This window comes from Sparus aurata, chromosome 9 (assembly GCF_900880675.1).
Source record: "Sparus aurata chromosome 9, fSpaAur1.1, whole genome shotgun sequence".
Classification (NCBI taxonomy): Eukaryota; Metazoa; Chordata; class Actinopteri; order Spariformes; family Sparidae; genus Sparus; species Sparus aurata.
Window position 1 is genome coordinate 31,654,415 of NC_044195.1, and position 18,032 is coordinate 31,672,446.

At 40.4% G+C, this 18,032-nt stretch overlaps 1 protein-coding gene across 1 annotated transcript in view; it reads right to left on the reverse strand.

Moving 5' to 3' along the window:
* LOC115587822 (nck-associated protein 5-like) overlaps positions 1 to 15,896 on the reverse strand; it is an 80,590-nt gene extending 64,694 nt beyond the window's left edge. The window contains exon 1 of the mRNA XM_030427861.1: positions 15,102 to 15,896. The gene's annotated coding sequence lies outside the window, so the exon portion shown is untranslated. The remainder of the gene's footprint in view (positions 1 to 15,101) is intronic.
* Positions 15,897 to 18,032: the final 2,136 nt, after the last annotated feature.

An 18,032-nucleotide genomic window follows, 5' to 3' on the forward strand; every position in this document is an offset into this window, starting at 1 on the left:
GTTTCCTTTTAGTGGATCTGTTATATCTGATTTTGCTGCTTGTTTATCTCCCCTTCAACCCAGCAGAGCATGTGAACACAGTTAATAACAGCAGGTTTTCACTTCAACAAAGAGAGAGAGAAAAGAACGTATTATTAAAATTCTTATGATGCAAAGTCAAGGACAAAAACATTAAAATCATCCTAATATGAGCTGATTTAAATGGTTTAAGGGACCTGGAGAGGATGTGAACTGTGAATCAGCGCTGCCATCTAGTGGTGATCACAGATTATTACCGGAATGAATGCAGCATAAATGTGAAATCAAAACTATTTACTTAAATTTTTAGTTAAAGTAGTTTAATTTGTATAGTTAGTCCTCAGTGGACAAATTTTATCATTAAGCTTTTTTTCTTTGATTGATCATCTGCTTTTTTAACCTTTTGTACACAGGTATGGTGATAAAATCTGTAATAATGAAAATTCAACTTTTAAAGGTTCTATTTGTAAAATTTGACTCATTGAGTCTTGGGAATGTAGGTCGGGTCGCCGCCATCCTGAGGCGTCAATGTTTGACGAGTTAGGACTCAAAAAAATATACTATCTGACAAAAAGGACCGTTAAGCAATCACGTTGGAAAAAGTCCTTAAAGTGCTTAAAAATCTGAGATTTAAACATCGGTCATTTTATGAAAACCAGGTGAAGACGGTCTGCTGAGAATGGAGGCTTGATACTTTGTTTCCTGAGACTTAATTAGTCGTGTCAATCAACATTTCTTGACGCAAGCTTTTTTTTTTTTTTAGCACATTTGTAACCAGGTTAATGATGCTTTTATGAATGATGGGGGCAAAATTGATGATTTCAAATAGGAGTGTGGACATGTGCTCAGCCTCCCTGGTGTAAATCACACCGACAGTATGTATCCAGAAGAGCAAAGTAGGTTGATAACAGTGTTTTTGTCTCTTTCAGCAAAACACTATATGACTATATCAACAATAACAATCCAAAACTTTGACAGGACATGAGAGGAAAAAGAAAAAGAGGACACACACACAACTAATTTATCAAAGGGCTGTCAAAAATCCATAAAGCTGTTGTCATTTCTGCTGGAACACTTCTGTTAAAAGTCTCCATAATACCCCCGCGTCACTCACAGCAGGAGGTTTTTCATTACAACCCTGATTCTAACAAAAGTTGGGACTGTATTGACTTTATATAAACAGAATGTAATAGTTTACTAATCCAATTTGACGTGTACTCACAGTACAAAGTCAGTTTATGTAACTGTGCTGATACTGAATCTGATGGCAACAACGCGTTTCAAACAAGGAGCAAAATAAGACTGTGAAAGTTGTGTAATGCTCAAAAAACACCTGTTTGGATTATTCCACAGGTACACAGGTGACGGGTGATACTATCATGATCACAAGCAAGGACGAGGGGAGGGGGTCGCCGCTTTGCGAAACATGTGATTGTATAAATGATATTAGTATATTACATTAGCTCAGGACAGCTGTAATCCATCACAGTGTTGTCCAGAGTCCACCCTGGTTTTACTGGGACACTTAATGGGCAGGAGCAATCATTCATTGTTAGTTACGGCTGTGTTTTCTGCTGTGACGGGTCAAAATATCAGCCGTGAAAAAAGTCTATCTGACAGACATATTCCGACAGAGCCAGACTCAACAGAGGAGATTCCTGATCAAATTGCCGAAATCTAATGAAACATGGAAACGTATTAAAAATACAATTACGAGATTACCATGAGAGAGAAGCCGCACGTGGGAGTCTCTCCCACGTGCGGCTTCTCTCTCGTGGTAATCTCGTAATTGTATTTTGGCCTCACAAATGTATTTTTGTTGAACGCTCCCTTTAAATTTCCTATTTGATTTTCTTCTGCATTTAAAGCACGAATGTGTTCCTCAGTAGTTGGCCAGTAGATGGAGTTCTTAATTCATTTTCCTCTGTGCTGTTGCATCATCTGGATCCATCACCTGCCTCACACAGTCACACAGTGTGTGTGTGTGTGTGTGTGTGTGTGTCTGTTTATCTGAACATCTGTTTTTCTTAAAGCCCAAACAGCAGAAGATGCCCCCGTCTGAGAGACGGATTACACCTTCAATTAGAAGCGTCGGTTTCAGTCGGCTGAGTCACACAGAGCCTCTAAAGGAGTCATGTGACAGCTTCTTCACAAACATCTATTTTGGAAGGAAAATACGTCAGTCAGTCGTACATGAGATGATCCGCTCTGAAAAAGGGGGTTCTGCGTCAGGTTTCTCAAATCTTAGTTTAAAAATATAGAAATTTAACAGCTGTGGAAATGTAAAGATAAGTCTTTAAGAGCCAAATTAGAGGTTAGATTACTAGATTTCAAATCCTGACTCGGACATTTCCCATTCAGCTTAACAGAGATGTGTGATAAATTAATTAAAATGTTCTTTTTTATTTATTCTTTACCGTGAATCATTTAGTAAAGAGCAGTTGCATCACTGAGAATTGAAACCTCTCAAAATATATACCCATGGTGGTGTTGTTTCTATAGATCAACCTCTTCTTTGTCTCCCTTGATAAATATGAGGATGTCAAGTATACACTTACACTCTCCATTAAATACTTCACTACAACCAGCTACTGTAACTGACATCATTATGCAGCCATGACACTGAAGGGTCCACTCTCTTTGTTTAGTCTTCATCCTCTTTGTAACAAGCGGTTCTTTGGACAAGATCTCACCAGTGTGCTGATTTATCGACAGAGGTCAGTTTTGTTTCTGCTGAGTACAAACAGTGGAAGGTTTCATTCATGCATTCATTCATTCATTCATTCATTCAAATGTCTTCACCGAGGAGAGAATGAGAAACAAAGACTTTTACTCACAATGGAGACAAGAACATAAAGGATTCAGGCTGTGACACCCAGAGAGGATTCAGATAATAAGATAATAACATCAGTCTAAAAATGCTCAGTGACAAGAAACAAAAGATGAGTCAGTTTAATCAGTTATCGGGTCGACCGATATGGCTTTTTCAGGGCTGATACCAATTATTAGAAATGAATGAGACTGAAAATCGATATTTTGGCTCGACATTCATTTCCAGCAATACTGAAAATCTTAGTGTCTAGATTTGGAAGTACAGTTTAGCGAAATACTGCCCTTGAGTACATCTTTGAAGTACTTTACTTGAGTATTTCCTTTTTCTGCTTCTTTATACTTCCTTTCTACTACATTCATCTGATAACTTTGCAGATTCAGATTATTCCATGTCTGCAGGCTGTAATTTGTGGTGTGCTCACATTCAGATATTGTTCTTTGCGGGACATTGTGTGAGAGGATGTTGCATCAGAGCCAAAGTAGCACATTTTTTATGTATTTTATTGGCAATCTGACATAAAAATCACAAATACCAATAATCAGAAAATGCTGACTTTACTACCCAGCAGAGTGAAAAGTTCAACATGTCCCTGAACATAAATGAGTAGATGTTCAAAGTAGCATAAACTGTAAAGTACCGGGAAATGAAGCACAGCCTACAGGCTACTATCAATCTCTTGATTTTTTTTAAATAACAAGATGAGGAAACTGCTGTGACCCAGAAAGCTCAACATTTGACAACTGAAGACAGCACAGACAAATAGAAGCAAATGCAAATGAATAAAACATCTTTACCCCTGTGATAACACATACAAAACAAAAAGTAAAACTCAAGCAAACTGACAAAAACTGACGTCAGTTTAAAGAGACGCGCTGAAAATACAGAAGCCACAAGCAAATAGAACATTCCCATCAGAAGATTCCAGAAGAGACAAACAGCTGATTATCTTCTGTAAAAACTCTTCCTGTACAGCAGACATTCATAACAGGAAAAGCACATTTGTCACTAATAACATTAATGTTGTTGACTCTGTTCTATCAAAGTTAACTAGTAAGTCATGACAGTGAAACAGAGAGCAGCATGAACACCAGACAAACTATCTGCTGTGGAAGAGGCCTTCCAGTACAATGCTAACGCTAAGTCTGCCCAGTATCTCCTGTGATGTCAATCAACAATTCAAAATTCATATTTTTGGGGCGCTACAGTGCTTCAGAAACACGTTTGGATTCAACATACCTTGACATTGCTAGTTGATATTTTTAGCAAACAGCTAATTTACACATCCAATAGTCACTGAACAACATTAGCAATCATTTAGAGTTGAGTTTCCAGTTGCTTCACCAATGTAAGCCAGGTATTCACTTTTTTTTTTTTGCTCTGTTTTTGGTCTTCACGAGCTCCTGAGGGAAATATCTGGCTCTGTAACTGCTAAAAGCTTCAATATGTTCACCAGTTAGCAACGAGCTGATATGCTGTTGGATGTGAAGCAGTTAGAAAGTTTAAAAGCTTTAATTTTGCCACAGTAGCTGCCAACTGTGGCCAAAACAACACTGTGAGTGAACCAGAACAGTAAAGTTAAGATCCAGACAGCTAGACAATGAGCTGAGACTCAACTGTGATGTTGTTCCTATTATCTCATTCTGACCCATTTACCAGAATAAATGTTTACATTCTCGGCAAAGCATGGATATGCTGAAACTTTACATTTCTTTATGTTTCTTAACATTTCAATTGTATGTTGTTACAACGCTGTGCGTGCGAGCAGGAAACTGTAGGTTTAGGCACAAAAACTACTTCTTAAGTGTTTGGAAAATAACATGTTTTGGCTTTGTGGACCCAGTTTTGTCGCCACTAAAATGGCTGGAAAATGTGCCAGCATCTTTCTAAAATGACCCAGTTGTCACCCGAGTTGATGAAATCGACCATAGGTATTCCGAGCAATGCTGGGAAACTAGATACAGTGACTGAATGATTTGACTCTATATTGGCTCTCATGTCCATGAAAAATCAAACCGGTTCTTTAAAGAGTTGAACAGGTTGAACCAACTCCAAACCAGCACTAGCACCAGCCCAGATCCAGTACTTGGTTTGCTCTAGTTGAAAGGGAGTTTATGGAGGCTTTTGACAACCAATATTTACATTTCTTGATAGATAGTGACCTCTATCACCTCTAGTATTTATTACAACAGCAAAGGAGGAAGTCAGGTGAAGTAGTATGAGGAGCGACAAAATATTTGTCCATATTGGGAAGAGGTCGGGTGGACGGTTGGAATAAACAGAAACAGGACTTTCATCCAGGAGTCTGCTGTTCATGTCAGGAAACCAGAAGATGACAGCGAGTTATCTTACTTTTTCACTTGTATAATGTCTCTAAACCTAAACAGACTGTGAGCGAAGGTCCAGTGCGAAGAAGATGCATATTAACTTACAGATTTATCATATCAGTGTTTTCAATTGCCAACGTTTTATTCTGGCAGCTGAGCCAGAAAGCAAATAAACAGACTGCCAAAAAGTTGAACCCTTCTTTTGAATTTGCTCCTGTTTTATGAATTTGCATCAGGTTTTTTATAGACACCAGTGTGACGTATATGTTGTCAAAGTGTTGAAGATTGTGTGTTAATTGGCTTGTGTTTTCTCCCTGTACGTAGCTGAGCTTTGAGATCTCCAGGCACCGTTTAAAACCTTTGAAGACTTCTTCTATATTTAGACATCCTCAATTATTAAGTCATAATGAGCGAGAGAGCTTGCATTGAATAACAGCTCCTAAAAACAGTCAGAGTATCTACTTATTTTAATACTTTAAGATTCATAGATACTTGATGTAGTTGTCTGCAGTCCAAACAAACTGATCTGAATCATCTGAACAACATTTTCTAATCTGATTGTGATGTAACACTGATCACTGCCCTTCCATTAGATGACATTAGTCAGATACATTAGAGCCTTTATTACACATCCTGATGCACTGAGAGCTGTTAATGTTTCTCTACATCAGTGTCACCGAGTTAAACAGCCTGACATTTATTGTACTTTTCAATCACGATGACTCCAGCGCAGAGGAGAAACAAAGCTCTCGTGTGTTTACTCTGAGACCTTTCAGAGAGGAAAGCACTCCAGTGTAAATAGTGTAATTACATGTCTTCCTTTTGGGCGGGTGGGAGGGTAAATTGGTATAATCAAGGCAGCAGTTCAGCCGCTGGCATTGATGTTGGAATGAATTAGGACAGGAGCTCACTCAGATTTTTGCCCCCTGGGTATTTAATGACTACATACTTCTCCCCCAAATCACATCCTGCTGATATACAGGCGAGCCGGCCTTGTAACTGTACATACGACTCCCACTGGGAAATGAGTAATGAGGGAAATGTAGCTCTTAATGTAGGTACTTTTACACACAAAAACAACTCTGTGCATTAAATTACTTTTCTTATGTGTAGCTTGTATCCCTCACTGTCATAGTGAGTGAGAGTACGATGTGTCGATATGAAACATATTTCATCACAACACATTTACTAATTAACAATAAACACAAAGCCTGATTTTTCTCCAAGTATTTCTTATATAAGCCTATCAGACAAACTTCCATTTGGAGTTAATGAGATTATTAGAATTCATCCTGTGGGAATTATACTGTACACGTCCGTGCCAAATCACAAGGAAATTAAAGGAAATTGTTATGAGACATTTAGGTACCAACCCAAAGGTCAACCGTCTGATATCAGAAGGGCAAAAGTCATAATCAGAATTACCATTTATCAACAGGATGATACTCTATAAAGCAATTATTGTGGCATTTCACTGAATACATGCTGGAAATCTTGGCAGCACATCACTCAGATCTTCAGAATTGATCCTCTGTTGACCTTTATTATCCAATCAATCCAATAATTGTCAAGATATTTCACTTTGAAACTTTATTGTGTTGATAGAGAAAATTTCAGAGCCTCACAAAGGTCAGTAGGCATCGTCCTCTGGGCACCATGACTGTCTGTTTAACATGTCTGTAGTAGATATTTTAGTCCGGACCAAAGACTGACAGAGAGTATAGCAGCAAAAACTCAACACACATCTAAAAGCCAAGAATTCAGAAAGACAGATTTACTAACTCAGCGCATCGACAGAAGCTCAAATAACAGGAAACAAACAATACTATCCTTTAAACTATAACACAGCTGAAATCACTCACATAACCCGTCACCAGTAAGGTGAAGATGCCCTACACCTATGTCATGATGGAGAAATACTAAAATGTCCAGAAAAACAAAAATAACTACAAACTAATCTGTTGTTTCGCCCACGTAAGCATCTGTGAGGTTTGAGTATATCTGGCAAACATGGAAATTTTATGCATCCCTCTCTGCTTCCGCTCCATAAATAGTCCTCGGTTGAGATATTTTTAGCACAAAGCTATTTTTTTATGCGTCCTTGAAGTTGCAAAGGTTCTTACTGACTGTAATGCTGTTACCATTCTGTCGATCCCGCTCTAATCTGGTGCTACAGCAAATTTTTATGGAACGGACAAGTTCGATCTTTGATGAAGAGCTATTTATTACAGATTGTTTTTTAATTTATTCAAGGAATGATTCAGCAAAGAAACACGGACTTTTTTTCCCAGCTCCACTGCCTCCAACCTGTGATAGAGGCGATCAAGTGCTGTTATTGATTGTTTTTGAGGCTCAGTGGATGATGATTTGTGCTGGCTTTTTCACTCGGTATCTTGGGGTTGCCCCTAAAACTGTATTTTGCCCATTAAACAACCCATGGATTTGAGTAATGACCTCATAGAAATGGATTGAAAAACAAACATTTTAAGTAGAAAATGAAAGAGAAGAAAAAGAAAAAATGTTGATGCATTTGAAAAACACCCAGAAAATTAAGCTAACTGTTAACATAATGGAGCATTTAGCAGCTGAAGGACAACATATTTTTAGTTTAGAGTTTAAAAGCTCAACCAAAACAGAGCTAGAAAGGAATATAACTGAATATTGGAGGCAAATAATATAATTTTTGTCTGTGTTTGCTGGATGTTCAAATAGATAACTTTTTTTCAAACATGTTAGAAAAGCAATGCGAATTTCGAGCTAGCATCTATCAGTTGGTTGTGCAGCTCTTCTGTCCTCAAAGGTCAAAAAGCTCCAACAACACTTGCAGTATATTGAACAACATTATTAAGGCCCGTGTCCACATAGGTTCTTTTTCTGTGTTCCCACGTCTTTCTTCAAAGTGCTTCGCCTTTTTTATGTGGGCGCCTCGAGTTTAAAATGTCACAACCTTTCAGAAAGGCGCTGATGGCGTCACCGTCCCTTTTCTTCAGGCTACAAATCATATTTCAATCAATCAGACTCGTCACTCGTCGCCCTGGTAGTCCAGACAACGGAGTAGAAGCTTGTTCTGGCTTTGTCTGTCTATCCTGAGCTTTATTAGATGGAAACTCTCATAACAGACACAGAGGCGTCCATTTGTGGGAGCAGATTGTCTGAACACTGAATGTTGCTGGAGAGTGTTGTGCTTTTATCACCCCACGTGTTGTAAGCTTGTTACAAACCGTGTGATCAGTCCTGTGTTATCATAGTATTAAGGGCTGTCAATCAAAACCAACATGCAGCGTCATCCCAGTGGTCAGCCGACGCTTTTCTGGACACGTTTTGGTTCGTGGCCTTCATCGGGGTGTTGCTGGAGCTTGTTGACCTCTTTGACACTTTTTCCCGTCTCCATGCACCCTGGAAGTCAGTGAAGTTGTGCCAGAATCCCCCTCTCTGCTTCCCAAAGTGGCCAAAAAGACAGCAGGCAGTTTTCTCAATAAGTATTTAGACTTGTCATAGTAGAAAAAGCACAAATTCCCCTCTTAACTTAAACAATGACTCAGTGAGCTAGCATGCCAAATGGCAGGACCATGCAACTGAAGCAGCTAACAGGAATTCAGCCATCATTTATTTGATTATTTACACCTGGTATTTTGCTACTATGGCATGTCAAAATGACTTCAGTGAAAAAAGGTATTTGGACTGAGGTTGATGAGAAATAGCAGCAACATTGGCCTATAATATTAGAGCGTGTGAGATCACATTAACAAAGATGGCGGAGCAACTGTGATTTCATAATTGTGAAGCTGTTTTCAACTGCTTGTTGTGGACTCTGGTAGAAAAATGCTGCAAGAGTCCCCTAATGGAAGCCCCTGTGGTTTATAAAACACGATCAGGTCTCCTCTACAGTGGCCCAATGTGCAACAAACCCCTCCAGGCTTCCCTTTCAGTGGAGAAAACATGCTGCAGTGCCAGATAGGCTGCCCTACATGCTAGAATAGGATTTGGAAGTGTTTCACCACAAATGCATCATGACTTTTTGTGTGGTGGGCTATTTTTTTAACACCCCTGCACCCAAACAGCCTGAATCTGTTTTCACAGCTGATTAAAGATAAAAATGAAAATGTAATATCCCTTGTATTTATTCATTTTGGCCACTTTGGAGTAGAAAAACATCAAAACCAGCACATAACCAACCAATATGACATGCTAATGACGTCTAAGCTGCCTGCAAATGATTGTCTAAAGCAAAAAAATTGTTGGATGTTTGTTTTGTCTGCACCAACTTTTAAGAAAATTATCTTGGCATTTATCTGAATGGAGGCTGAACTTCCTTCAGCAGTTAGAGACTCAGTCTGTCTGCCATTTAGTTTAAGGCAGGTGGTTTATAGCAGGTTCATCGGATGCCCAAAGAGGTCGATAGGAACCGCAATATGTAATTTCTGCCGCTCGGGATCTCTTAATCAAAACAAAACAAAACTCCAGAGGCAGATCTTCTGGAGGAATAAACACAATCACACACATCGGATTCTGCTCTGATTCAAAAGAGAGCTCACAGATTAAAAAGTGGATTTATCTTCACTCCTGTTTATCAACCTGACTGCAGCAGTGATCTGTGGAGACGACCTCCATTGTCGGGTGTTGATGTTCTGTAATGTTGACAGCTGACTGGAGCTGGAGGAGAAATGTTCTTTACTACATGAAGGTAATGTTACAAAGAGGAGACGGGAAGAGGAAGAGTCTCTGCTGAGTGCTGACTACAGTGAGAGGTTGATTTGACACATACAGACCCGGTGTGGGAGGTTGCTTGCTAGTTTACGGCTAATGTACAGGAAAGTAATCTGGCTGTTTGGGAGGTATAAACAGGCCTTGAATATGTCATCTAGACAAACAGTGTAAAAGAGCCCCTAAAACAGTATTTTGACACTCTGACAACCTATAACCTTGTGAATAATGACTAAATACAAATGAATAAAACGAAATGTTAAAGTTGCACAAAAACAAAAATGATCCTGTGGTCAAACTCTCACAGTTATAATGCAGAAATATTACATCCTTAACACCAAACAATGAGCTCAAAGCAGTAAAAAAGTCATCCCTTTGGTATTAATTTCAAAAATATTGATTACCGCGCTCACTTCTTCTTACCCATGATATCCTGACCAGTACGGAGACTCCAGTCGTAGCTCTCATGTACTTTAACCTTTAGGCTACCACTGACCCCTTTTATGTGGCTGCACAATGCCATCATCCAGTCTCCCAATCGAATGCATTAGACTATCTGCTTCAATGCACCAAACGTGGAATAGATGCAGCAACAGACAATGGTTATCCCCTCGCCCTGAGCTACTGTACATCCACTCCTGTTTAAAGGCATTTTCTACATCGAGGTCAGGTCAGCCATGTTGCTGCGATAACACTTTTCAGATGTTGTTTCCCCTTGAATGAGACTATCAACTTCTGAGTGTCATAGTATGTTCGGGAGGTAATTGAGGTGGATGGAGTGAAGCTCTCACAGTGGAATGAAAGGAAAATTATCACAATAGGGCTGGAGAGATGTCCTGACCTACAAATCTTGTTCTCCAAGATGATAGTTGTTTGGTACAGATGTCAACAAATGTCATGGGTTTTTTTTTTGTGAAAGTGAAAATTGTGATGCAAAATTGATCATTCCCACTAATCGTGAATCTTATCGCAGTCGCAATATCTGTCAAAATACTCACATTGTGATGTTTTCGACCAAACTCTTGTTTTTCAAACTGTCGTGTCAATGCAGCTTTAATGTGACAGGTCAGATTCTGTTTGGTAATTTTTGCCACGAGGGACGGGGCCTAGTTGTTCACTTGTTTTTTATTCACTGTAATTCACAGCTGTCACATCCGCTTCAGCTCCCCACTGACTCTCGTTAACTCATTCTGCTGTGTTGTGCATACAGCCCTGTCAGTGGTGGGATGTACTCTATTGTATTTATTGCGAGACAGTATTTTTTTTAACTTTATTCTACATTACTCCTACAGCTTTACTTAGGAGTTGCTTTTCAGCCTATAGTTTTTCATATCTTTGGAATGGGATGATGGAATGTAACTAAGTTCTGTGCATGAGTACAGTTTTGTACACTATAGTAATTTAATAACATCAGTTACTTGTTACTTTAAAGGTGCCATGTGTAACTAAAGTTGATTTATGAGTCTCATTACCAAAGCGTCAGTTTTTGACGAGTTGGGAATGAGACTCATGAAATCAGCTTTTCTTACAAATAGCACCTGTAAAGAGTGCATGCTGCATCAGAGCCCAAGGAACACATTTCATGATTATGTTTTGATTGGCAATAACATAAAAAAAGATGAATATAGAATCTGATAAGCTGCCAGGTAGACTATCAGTCCAACAAAAGTAAACAGTATAGACATTTAAATATATGTGTTATTTGCTTTTTCTTGTAATTTTGACACTAAAGTACATTTGTTGCCAGAAAAGTACATGTAGTATATCAGATACTGCTATAAGTATTGGCGACTTTCACTTTTACCAAAGTAATACATTAAGCAATATTTTGACTTTTACTGAAGTCTGACTTTTGTGTACTTTTTACAACACTTTTCTCAAGATGTGTTGATGTTGAATATTTGCGATGAACTGAAGGATTAAGTGTTACTATGTGTTGAGAAAATTCTCCTTTTCAGATAAGTGAACTCTTTAAAAAACCCTTTTGTATTAGCTGGAAAAGTATCATCATAAAGCTGACAACACAAATGCGTGGTTCTTACAGGACAGCCAGGCTACAAACATCTGATGAATATGATTACACTACCCAAAATATCAACCCTCACTGTGGATGACAACACAAGTCACCTGACTAGAGATTGGCTCTTAAAGTTGTCGAACACAAACATGTACTGTTTTTGTATTTACTGTCCTTCAAAATGTAAAATAATGTTATTTGTACACAGATTTGAACAGAATTGGCCGACGGTAAATAAAGTAGTTAAACTGAGCTCAACCTTAAATATTAACAGCAGTAAAATGACACATACACATTCATATTAATCCAGAAACACGAATAAGAGGAAAACCCTGACAGGGAACAATTTACTGCACAGTCACTACTTTTACTTCTGATAGTAGTTACATTGTTGTACTATATATAGTATTACTTAGTATTTACTATATATAAAGTAAGGTGCTGAATGCAGGACTTCTACTTTTAGTCGAGTATTTACACAGTGTGGTACTTGTAACATAAGTAAAGCATCTGAATACCTCCTCCACCACACAGTCTGATGAGCAGTCTTTTACAATGGTGACTGTAGCCACTACTGCACTACAACAACACAAACAAAGTCAATCCCCACTGAAATTAATAATTACATAATGTCTGCTGGGCTTTAATGGGCTGTAAGTGGCACTGGTGGTACCAACAAGATGGTAAACATGATATGTTCCCTTTATTGATGGTGTTTGAACCACAGTATTCAGTGACTAAGATGGTTTGGAGTATTATGATACAGCGTTCAGTACATATTAGAAGAACTGTAAACCTACAAATAGAACAATATTAAAGTATACTGAGTAAAAAGGATAATCTGAAGAAATCTTTCAAATCTACACGTGACATGATTAAGGACTTGAAATTCAAACATTGTGAACTAACAAAATGTATTAAGCATCTTGTTCCTTGCCAAAAAATGTCCTTGAACTGGTGCCAAAACTTCAATGTGGTGCTGAGGCAGATGGTCAGTTGGTGATGTAGTTAACACGCACAGTAATGGTCCAACCAGGAACCTCAGTTGCCCTCAGTTATAATACGCTAAAATGTATTCATGTCTCATTGTTTGGTGCTTATCAGGGCCAAAAGTCTTCATCCAAGCTGTCTTTGATTGCATATGTGAGACTTCAGGGTCTCTACCAGAAGGCCAGATCATGATAAAGTCTCCACATTAAGAAGAGATTGGGGTTTTTGTCCTGCGTGAGTCGATGTTGACTGATTTTCTGTGTACAGCGTAGCTGAATAAGCACCTCCGTGATAACATCATATTTCAGTGATGCTAGGACATCCAGGAAGGACGTTCAGCTGACAGCCAGATAACATCCCCAACCTTGGCACAGTTTCCAGTTTGGAACTATTTTGGAACAATAATGGGACGTCATGATTGGATGTTTAAACACCAGTCAGGTTCAGAAGTGCTTGTCAGATCCTAGAATAGCTCACGGAGTCCTAAAACCTGTGAGTGAGTTAGCATTTTTGCACAACACATTCCCTCGCTCGAGGTCAGTGGGGTTTTTTTGGCTGTGTAATCATTAGATTCCTTAAAGTGTTATTTTCTTATTAAAATACAGTACGTGTTAAGTAGCTCTATATTCCAGCAGTAATCGCTGTTAAAGTGTCTGGTCAGTAATCCATGTCTCCTCTCGCCCTACTCATGCAGTAAAAGGGAGAAAGTTATTTTCTGGTATCCCTGCACACTTTATCCAATCAGGACAGAGAACTCCATGAAGAGGCGGTCCATGCAGAGAGCAGGATCTTCCTGTTTACCGGCAATGGTGGAACAGGAAAAGCTACCAATTCCTGGTTGACGGCAAAAGAGCTGCCTCGAAAACAGAAAGAAGTCGTGCAAGTGTGGTCGACGTAGAGAGGAGGGAGGGGAAGTTAGCTGAAACAACGACAACACTTAAAGCAGCTTTAACTAACCTCTGTTAACACAAGCTTGAGAGATGTTCTTGTATTGTTCTTGGACATAAAATACATTGATTAACACCTTCTGTTTGAATGAAAAAGCGAGTACGTGTCTTAAAAAAGACGGTTGCTAACAAGTGACTACATGAGACTACAGAAGTTGTCTGGGACATTAAACATCATCACACCGAACACGGAGACTCATCACGCTGACTTTAGTTGCAAACTATTCCAGCTCTAACTGTACAACTCTTACACTGATAAATACATAGTGAAGTGGTGACGTTGAAGTCATGCAGCTATTTATAGCCGACATTAGCTGTTCGCTTCTAGCGGTTGCATTTATGCTTCAAAATGCACAAAAATCGTTTCCATCTGTGAAGATTATCTCGCTGTATCCTAATCTTGTGTTCGCCTCAGAGTTTATTTTTGGCAGTAACACGAAATCCATCTGAAAAAAAACAAACAGGCTTTTTGTCAATAGAACCAGAGTGATGCTAACTTTTGGGTTAGCATCCAAAAATACATCATCCCTGCCGCTCTGTGACTGAAAGAAATGAGAGTTTGGGTAAGATACCGACCTCTGTGTGACCTCTGGTGGAATTAAAGCCTCTCATTCGTCTTGTGGTTGAACACTTACTGATCTGTGATGTGTCTTATTAACCTCTTCAAGGAGCTGAGTTAAATTAAGTTATGTTAACGTAAACTGAACCTGAGTTGAACTGAGCTGAGCTGAGCTGACCACACTGAGGATGAACTGACTGAGCTGAATTTGTCTTTATCAGACGGGTTCAGATGGGATATAATTTCTTCATCCCTCCCAGTGTGAAGGACCACATTTTGCTCATGTCTGTGTTTTTCCTCTGAGCAGAATGAAGCCAAGTGCTTTCAAACACCACAAGGACTTTACTAAATATTTCATTCAGGTCTCTGTCTGTGCCATCCTAGCCTACTTTCGTCTGCACTTTAGGGGAAAACGCAGTGACTTGTTGCTCTCCATGATATCTCCTCAGTCATACATTATACATGGAGCTATTCTGCATAGTGCATGCACACGCAATTCTTCGTCACAGCCACACTGTTGTTCTGTTTGAAGCCTCTGGAAGGAAATCCAAATATTTTCCTCCACCTATGTTTACAAGAAGGAGGGACAGAAATGAGATCTACATGGCTGTAGTGATTTCTAATGTATTCGTACACACAGGCACGTGCACACAAACCAAACCCATCACCGTGACATTTGAGCGTGCGGGTCAGAGCCGAGCATCCTTACCCTGCCGGTCGCTGCGTGTATCCACGGAGACAGATGTCAGCAGAGGCAGCGGGCTGAGCGGTCTCCGCCGAGGTGTGCAGCACGCCTCGTCCGCATCACATTCACAGACCACCCGAGGGGCAGCGAGCAGCCAAGAGCCACGACTCCACAATCTGGGTCAGTGCTGCTGGAGCCATCCTGATGGGGAAGAAGGTAGACGTCACAGGCCCACATGGATCCCGGCATCCAGCCGAGCTCGCATCCTCCCGTTTCGGATCCGGATGTAATGAATTCCACAGAGATTCAAATCCACAAGGTCCTCACATCCACGCACGACGAGACAGAGCAGCCACAATGTCTGCACGAAGCATCAGCGCCTCAGCGAAGGACTCTCGGTGTGCCTCCTCCTCCTCTCTCTGCCTCTGCCTAATTCACTGCTTTATCGCTCTATTTCTGTCTTTCTCTGATGCTCACCCATATTTCCACTTCACTGCTCTCTCTCTCTCTCTCTCTCTCTCTCTCTCTCTCTCTCTCTCCCCCTCTCCCTCTCTAATTCTCAGCTGTGTCTCAGTGCTCTGCTCAGCCTGTGCCCAGAGGATGTTGAACATGTGTTGAGGGTGGGGGTTGGGGACTGCTGACTTCATAGGTGGCACGCTTACTTCCCACACTGATAGGTTAGGGAGGATGGCACTGTGCGACGTCTAACTGGCAGTTAGATAAAAATCTGCCTCTTTATTCCTTGTAAACGTTCCTATTTTTTAACCTGAGCCGTCGTAGATGAGAGTGCTGGAAATCTGTGTGGTGGTGGAGGAGCTGATTTCTAGATGTGATTTCTTGCAGGACTGTCAGAGGGCTCAGAAACGATGAGTGGTTTTGTCCCCCCCCCGCTTCAACACTCCTGCCTCTTTCTAAGACAGACAAGACACACTTCTCTACATTATCCGACTGGAGCAGAGGGTAAAGGGAAGACGTGGGAGGCAGAGTGTGTAGGGGGGGAAAAATGGACAAAACAGAAAGAGCGAGAGGGGAGAGGGGAGGGGGAGAACAGAGAAAGCAGCAAGAAAGAGAGGAAGAGGAGAGAACAGAGAGCTTTGGAATATTTATAGAAGGCTGGAGACTGATGTAAAGAAATAAGCTCCTCTATTTCGGTGCTGTGACACACGGTCGCTTCTCGGATGGTAAGCTGTCAGGCTAAGTCATATCAAAGGGATCCTATGGTGCGTCTGCAGCAGCATGCAGGAACATCCAGGAACATGTCTTTATCCAAGCGCAAAAAAAAAATAGATTTAGCCATCATCCCAAATGGATGTTGATTCAGTGATTCGCTGCAGAAAGATCCCAAAGTGCATTTTAATCAGGGACATGATGGCCTTGTGACGATCATAAGAGCCATTAGACTCTGAGCCACATAACCAATTAGGTTACATGGAGATGAAGACGGGGGGGAAGAAGGGATTGTGTGGAAAAAAAAATATGAAATTCACCGGTTTTATTTTTAGCTTCTTTTTCATGGGAGGTGCAATGTGTCAAAATGAGAATTATTTTTTGGGAAAATTAGTCGAGTCAAAATAGAATTTATATGCAAAAAAAAAAACACAAGTACGAGTGTGTGTGTGAGTGTGTGTGTGGAGACGAGGATACCTCTGGGCTTATGCTGTGACCTAGATTAGGCCTTGATGCTCCCAAGCCTGGCAGGCAGAGTGTGTGTGTGTGTGTGTGTGTGTGTGCCATCCATAGAGTAAATGCATGTGTGTGTAGATGCAGAAGAGGGAGGAAGACAGCAGCGAGGAGGAGGAGGAGGAGGAGGGAGAAAGGATGTGTGTGTGTGTGTGTGTGTGTGTGAGGGAGGCAGAGCGTTGTTGTGTATGTACGCATGAAACGGAGCTGCATGGCTGCGTCGCTTGTGTGACTAAAGGCCTCAGCTGGATGACATACAAAGAGGTGAATGTTCACGCAGTAAGAGAGCTTATCCAAAGAAGCGCGCACACACTGATGAAAAATCGCACAGCTTCTGCCTCAGAAGGCAACCTTATGTAAGTTTAATGCAGGAAGATGAGAAATCACACACCAAAATGAAAGGGGAGTAAATTTCAGGCATTGAAAGTGGAAGATTTTGTGAATTGGATTGGCACCTTCTCTGTGTGTGTGGATTATAAACTCTGCAATCGCTCATTTTCCTCACAAAAAGGACAAAATTGAGCATTTTTTTTAAAGCAGTTTTTGGATGTAAAGCCTCACTCTGACCTTGCTTTTGTGTCCCATCCATACAGCTCAAGTTATTAATACTTAATGACTCAAATCTATACCTCCTTACTCCATCAAAGTGCCGCTATTCAATGCATTATACTCCCCTTATGTAAGAAATGAGTGGAATCATCTCGCCCCAGTTAATTCCTGACCTGTCCTCTGGCCAAACTCGTCCCCGTGTTAATAAATGGTTAATCCCGTGCGTCACGAGCTTACACTAAATGGTAAACAACTATGGCTGGGTTGTAAGTGAGTTTCACTCTAACATGTTCAAGGAAACGCAGCCAAAAACGCTTGATGTTTCTCAAAGATTCAGGCCATGACTCGTGGTAAAAATAGCAGTTTCACACACAGATGGTGACTCTCCCACAGAGTCATGCACGGTAAGGCTGATGGTGGAGAATGATGGGAAGAGACTCATCAGCAGAGACTCATCAGTAAACACAAGTGGCCCATTTGCTCCAAACAGGAAACGGCACACACACACACACACACACATAGAAGAAAAATTTAAATTCCACTCTGGAGGACGACACGCTGGGTTTTTTTATAGTTTCTGTCTTGGTTGGGAAGAAAAGAAACTCAGAAATAAAAACCCAAATCTCTCTCACTGCAAGAGTCAGATTAACAAGGCGCCGAGCAGACAGGTGTGTCGCAGAGGATGTGGAAGTATCTGCTTCAGTTTAAGTCGATCTCCCCTTGTGA